This window comes from Perognathus longimembris, chromosome 3 (assembly GCF_023159225.1).
Source record: "Perognathus longimembris pacificus isolate PPM17 chromosome 3, ASM2315922v1, whole genome shotgun sequence".
Lineage (NCBI taxonomy): Eukaryota > Metazoa > Chordata > Mammalia > Rodentia > Heteromyidae > Perognathus > Perognathus longimembris.
In genome coordinates, this window is record NC_063163.1 from 41,423,132 (window position 1) to 41,429,928 (window position 6,797).

Below are 6,797 nucleotides of genomic sequence, written 5' to 3' on the forward strand. Positions count from 1 at the left end.
GAAAAAAATGTGAACAATTACTATTTTTTTGTATTCATAACTTCTTTTGCTATGCACAAAACATTCAACTTAGAGCACCAAGAAGTAAGCAGTGTTAACGTGACGAGTCTCCAAGCATCCTATTACACTGTAACTTGGGTAATGAAAGAGAGTCTGGTACCAAAGGTAGGTAATGAGGAAAAGATATGGGAAGATGCATTGTGTAGCCAAAAAGTGTTTAAAGGGAAATTTGGGCTGAGTGGTCAGAAATTGCTTTAGGCATGGAGGACCGGGGTCAGCACTGCCAATTGGGAGGAAAGGCTGCTGAGATGCAGGTGTGCCTGTTGGTTAGAATTTAGTTGATGGTTTGCAAAGTAGTTCATGGTTTCTAGTGTGCATCCTCAGAAATGAGCAATTCATCCGAGAGCAGGTGGGCAGCCCCAGGCTCCCTACCCCACCCCAGAGGGGTAAGAGAAAGACAAGTAAGTAGAGTGTGTGAGGCTGAGCGGCCAGGGAGGGAACAAGGTCAAATACAACAGGACTAAAGAAAACCCAGCCAAGGGGAGGAGCTGACCATGTGGGTCTGGAAGATTTCCCAGAAGGCCTAGCAACTCATGAGGGGGCAGTAACTTACCCCTACATGTGCTGTAGTGACAGGCAGCTCATTCATTCATCTTTCAAAGTCCTGTTAGTGCTGATGGTTCTTTCACTACTGAATAGCCATCGGAAGTTTCTAGAGCAGCAGTAGCCACTGTGTGTCAACATGAAGGTGAATGCAGAAGAGAAGACACAAGGAAAACAGACACATGTATATGGGCAGACCAATATCCATCAGCCAACGCCTTGGAAATTTAGATTGGCAGCTAGCAATTATTTCCTATCAAATGTACTGTGCACTTTAACCTAACTTAAATATATTAGAATATTTTCCTGTATTGTGAAATCCTTTAAGAATGTAAAGACACAAGGCATTTTGAAAGACGAGTGTATACAATGTAAGCAATCTTCAGAGGTCAATTCTATAAATAAGAATTTAGACTGTTGGCTGTACCCTGGGCATTCTGATGGGAGGGTCCAGAAATATTTTTATATGTATATATTGGCAACCAGAGGCTCTGTAATCATTGTTTTCAGAGATTTTTCTTACAAAATTAAACTGTTTCTTTTGATATTCATTTTCAGTATATTCTTGAAGTTGGCAGTATAATACAAATGGTTCTGGTAGTATATAAAATGACTTTTCTTTTAACTGCAATTCTTTTGTGGCTAAGATGTCTTAAAGATCCTTGTATACTGTTTATATGTGCAATAAAATGTGCATGGCTAGCTGACTGTACTATAAACAGATAGAATGTATATAGTGCAGCATCCTTCCTTTTATTGAACAGCCATTAAAACTAAATTTGTACCAAATAATCTTCTGACTTACCCATCAGATGCAAAAGCTGGCTGGCTCTCATTACACACAGAATCTTAGGACGTCATTGCTGAAAGAGATTTTGTGTGTGTGTGTATGCACACACACAGAGAGAAATAATATATACTATATATGTCTAATAGTGGAAAGTGCATATGTATAAGTAAAACTATCAGAAGAATATATACAAATACTCTTCTCTCCCTCCCTCACACAGTAGCCCTTCTCCAAGGTTTGGCTTTCCATGATTTTTTATTCTTGGTCATCCCTAGCCCTGAAACACCAATAATTGCCTTGGTTTTGTTTTTATTTGATTTATGTGCTGGAACTGGTGCCTGAAGTCAGGGCTGGCCTATTTTAAGGCTGCACTCTTCCACCTGAGTCACACCTCCCCTTCCAGCTTTTTTTTTTTTGCCAGTCCTGGGCCTTGGACTCAGGGCCTGAGCACTGTCGCTGGCTTTTTTTTGCTCAAGGCTAGCACTCTGCCACTTGAGCCACAGTGCCACCTCTGGCCATTTTCTATATATGTGGTGCTGGGGAATCGAACCCAGGGCTTCATGTATACGAGGCAAGCACTCTTGCCACTAGGCCATATTCCCAGCCCCCTCTTCGTGCTTTTTGCTGGTTAAGCAGTCATAAGAATATTATGACTTTGTCTCCCTGGACTTCAAATTATGACCCTCAGATCTCAAGCCTTCTGAGTAACTAAGAATGCAGGCATGAGCTGCCAGTGCCTGGCTTTGACTTCCTTGAAAGACCACATTTCTCCACATTCCTATATGACTTATTTAAGTATGCTGTTAGAATTATAATTGCTGTTAGTCTCTTCATCTAATTTATAAATTAGAATATATGTATATACTAATATTGATTTTCTAATCATATATGATAAGATATTCAAATCTATCCCTTATCTACCTGTGATTCAGAATTACCCACAATTTCAGGTATTCACTAAGAACAGATTCCTCATAGATAAAGGCGTGCTGTGCACACACACACACACACACACACACACAATTATTTCAGGATGATCATCCTTTTCTTCCAAAGTGCAACTTCCCTGGAAGCACAGAGCATGCGTATAGGAGAAGCAAAGTTGCTATGCTAAGCTTGGGGGAGGGGTGGAGGTGGAGATGGAGGACCTCCACGTATCCCAAAGGTATGTTTTCAGACACATCTTGGAGGATGCCTTAGCATGGGGTCCTCAGCCCTCACCTGCTCTCATGGGATGGCACACAGCTGCCTCCATTATACCCACCTCAGCTAAGCCAGTGTTTTCCCTCCACATCCATTCATCCTTTGTTAAAAGAACAGCTGCTGTTGAGACACTCCAGTGAAAACACTTCATGATGGTTTCCATCTCCTCACCCCTTCTCACGTATGACCCAGGGACCCACGCCCACTGGCCTGAGCAGGGACCAGTGCCAGCGCTCCCATATTAAAGATAGGCATCTACCTAATGTAAAAACATGGGTTTATGGGTTGTGACGTTTTGATCTGAGATGTTGCTTCTGTGGCTCACCCCACAATCCGCATCTTCCCTCTACATGAAAGCAGCCCAGTACATCATAGGCACGTCCATGGCTGGAGCAAGGAGGAAATGTGTAAGGGGAAGGGAAGAGATAGCTGCATGACAGGAATACAGGAGCCTCTTGGCAAGTAGCGGGTCCATCTGACAGTTGAACCATGGCATTGGCAACAGCTAGGGACTGCCCAGGTGAGTCTGCAATAATCCCTACCCTTCCATCTTCTCCAGGAAGCCAGCTAGCAGATATCCATTCCAGTCAAGGCTGGGTCTCACCTGGTACAAAGGCAGGGAATTTTCTTTAGAACTGGTACTTCCTATGGGCGGGGAGCTGTGAAAAGCAGGGTTCCACTCCAAACCACTCCCTTTCCTCCCTGGTCTCCCTGCATCAGTGGTTTTTTCCTCTCTCTCTGGTCTGTAGTTGTGTGTGCCCCATTAAAGCAATGTTGCCCATTTGTTTTGTTCTCTTGCGGACTGCCAGGTGTCTTTAACACTCACTGTTGGCATATAGCAGGTACTCAAGAGAGGCCAGCTAGAACTAACAAACCTTGTGCATGTTAGCTCACAAGCCGTTACAGTCAATCAGGTAAGAGATTATAGTGCACACTTCTGAGATCGCCAACGATTTCCCAGCACAGGCTCCTGGGCGCTGCCCCTGCCTCATGCCACTGAAGATTTTATGTTGTGCCCACGTGACTGCTGTTGATAGATTTACTTTACAGTTGACTAATCAGTCTCTTCCCCAACACTGTAGTTTGAGTGCTTTTTTTCCCCCCCAAGTTGATGTGTAGAAATTTAATCCCATATGTAGAGTATTAGGTCAGTGGTGGAGATGTCCTGAACGGGGTCATTCTGTTACTATGGGAGTGGTGTGAGTTCCTTCCACAGGATGAGTTCACATCTTCATTTCTCTCCTGTGCACGCTCTTGTGCCGGTGCAATACCTTTAACATGAATGGATGTAGTAAGATGTCCTACACCAAATCCAGCCCTTTAGTCTTGAGATTGGAGGTGAGGCCTAAGGGAAGGATGTGATGTCATGGGGGCAGGGTTCCTGATACTGGGGAGTTGGTATTCCTCTTCCTTTCTCTTGGATCCTTAGCACCATGAATTAAGCACTGTCCTCTCTCCTGTACTCCCATCCTCCATGTTGTTCTTCTTCCTATCCACAGGTTCACAGGCAATGCCCTCCCTGCCCCCCAACTGTGAACTGAAACCATGAGCCAGAATGTTAAACCTTTTCTCTTTCAAATTGATTGTGCTGGATGTTGTTTTCTGTTGTCACAGTAATGGAAAGGGAACACACCTAGCACACACCTGTGTTGCTTAGCAACACAGCATGCTATAGCATGTCAGTCGCTTCCCCTCACACCCACAGGGCTGACTGAGGTGTGTGTTTCTTGCACGGTGGGGCATTATGAGATCAGGCTGCCCACTACCAGCCCAGGAAAAGGGCCATGTTTAAAATCCAAATTTTTTTTACAGGATGCCTATTGCTCTCATATCATTGTAAACCTGAAAAATTGTAACTCAAACCAGTGTATGTTGGACATTGTGTAGCTAAGAAATGAGTTATTGATATTTATTCTGCAAAACTATTTTCAAGAAGGCATGGTCTAGTTTGCTTTGTCTAATTGAAACACTAGGTGGCAATGTTTTTACTGAAATGATTTTAGAGGAAACCTAATAGCAGACTTAATTCTAAGAATTTGGAGCCCAGTGGCACAATTACAGCTAGTCACTAACATTAGAGTGGTGACAGTTATTTCACATAGCATCTTCTTTTGCTGCATTTCACAACCCTGGGGGTTAAATGTTGTAGGGTTCTGTACTCCATTTTTAGATAAGGACCCAGCCATAGACTAATTAAATGATCTGCCCAAAGCACCTTCTGGAAGCAGACCCCATCTAATCTTGTCTTCTCAGTCTCTCTCTTGCAGTGTGATCTACAAAATTCCATAAGAAATGTGATGACTCAGAACCTAACTTTTCAGGAGTACAAGCAAAGCAAAAAGCACTAAGTTGTGTGTCTGGCACTTGCCATAGATGGTTGTAAGCAGTCTTTTCTTTCTGGTTTCAAACATTTAGTAAACATTAATGTTTAAAAACTATATTTTACAATTGAATAATACACAAATAACTTGCTTATTAAAAAAAAAAGACATCATCCATTAGAAGCCAAGCCTCTTTGGCTCTTGTCGTCTACTGTGATGCACTTCTCTTCTTTTCCATTAAGTGCCATGACTTCCATCTGGATACTTTCCTATGAAATATGTTATAGTTTGAATGTAAAATGGCACTCCTAAATTCATGTACTAAGTGCTCTGCCCTGTTAGTGGCACTATTTCTTTTATTGTTGTTCTAAGTAGTGGTACAAAGAGGTTATAATCCCATCAGCATGAGTAGAGTGCTTCTTGGTCAATGTCATCCCGTCCTTCTTTCTCCCTCATTTACATCCTCTCAACCCAGCCCTCAAGTTACATAGTTCAATTTTTACATAGTGTACATTGACTGATTACAATATACTCACCTTCCCTCCCTCCGTTATTCCTGTGCTCCCCCTTTGCTCATTCCTGAAAATATGTTGGTGGCACTATTTTGGGAGCTGGAAGTGGGCCATGCTGGAGGAAGTTGATTACCGGGACTACATTTTGCTGTTTGCCGTGAAGCAAACAGCCTCTGTCACATGCTCCTATCACCAAGATGGACTGACTCACTAAGGCCCAAAATTACCATGCCAAGAGACAATGGACTGAATGCTCTGACACTGTGAGCCACAATCAAGTCCTTCCTTCTCAATGTTGCCACAGTGATGAGAAAAAGTAACACAGAAAACTGGTACCAGAGCAGTGGGGGTTGTGATGTTCTTAAAAGCCTTAGCACCTATTTGCAGTGCAAGTTTGGAGATGTGAGTGAAAGAAGCCCTAGGAAGCACAGCCATAAGTAATATTCTGGTGGAAACTCACAAGACCAGTGTGCCAAGAGAGTGCGGACAGTAAAGATTGTATTCATGAAATTTCAGATGGGAACAAGGACTCTACTAGGAATTGAACTAACAGCTATATACATACACTCTGGCAAAGAATGTCTCTCCATTTGTCCATGTCCTCTCTGTGGAAGGCTAAGTACTAGTGACTAGCTGGGTGCTGGTGTCCTCAAGTTTATAATCCTAGATACTTACGAAGCTAACCTGAGGATCACATTTGAAAGCCAGCTAAAGCACATTTTCCAATTAACCTGCAAAAAGCCAGAAGCAGGGGGTGTGGCTCAAATGGCAAAGCACCAGCCATGAGTTCAAACCCTAGGGACCATCATCCCCCGCCAACACCCACAAGAAAGGGGTGGTGGTGGACTAATTCATCTGGTAAAAGAGAATCATTGACCATACAAATGAAGCAACTATTTTCTTATAATGATATGCCTACTTGGTGAGGGTAGTCCCCAGTTATTCAATCTAACTCTATTGTATATATTAGTAGTATTGTCTTTTCTTTTTTGGTACTGGAGATTGAACCCAGGATGTTGCACTTGGTATGCAAGCGCTTTGCCACTGAACTACATCCTAGCCCTACTGCAGGTATTACTATGAAGAAAATTTAGCAGAAACAAAGTTCCATATAAGCTGACTTAAATAAAGAAAAGCTGCTGGGCCCCACTCAATCAGTGGGAAGGTATTAAAGGTGAGGTTGAGGCTCACCTGTGACAGCAGCTTGTGTTCATGCTTGTTCTCTCTGTTGTGATCTTTCCTCTCCCTCCTGACCACCATTTGGTATTTGGAGACAATTCTTGGTGAGCTTCAGTTAAACTTCTGCATGTGACTAAAGGACAATATTCATAGTAACAAAAAAATTTTAAGTCTCCTCATTTAGTCACT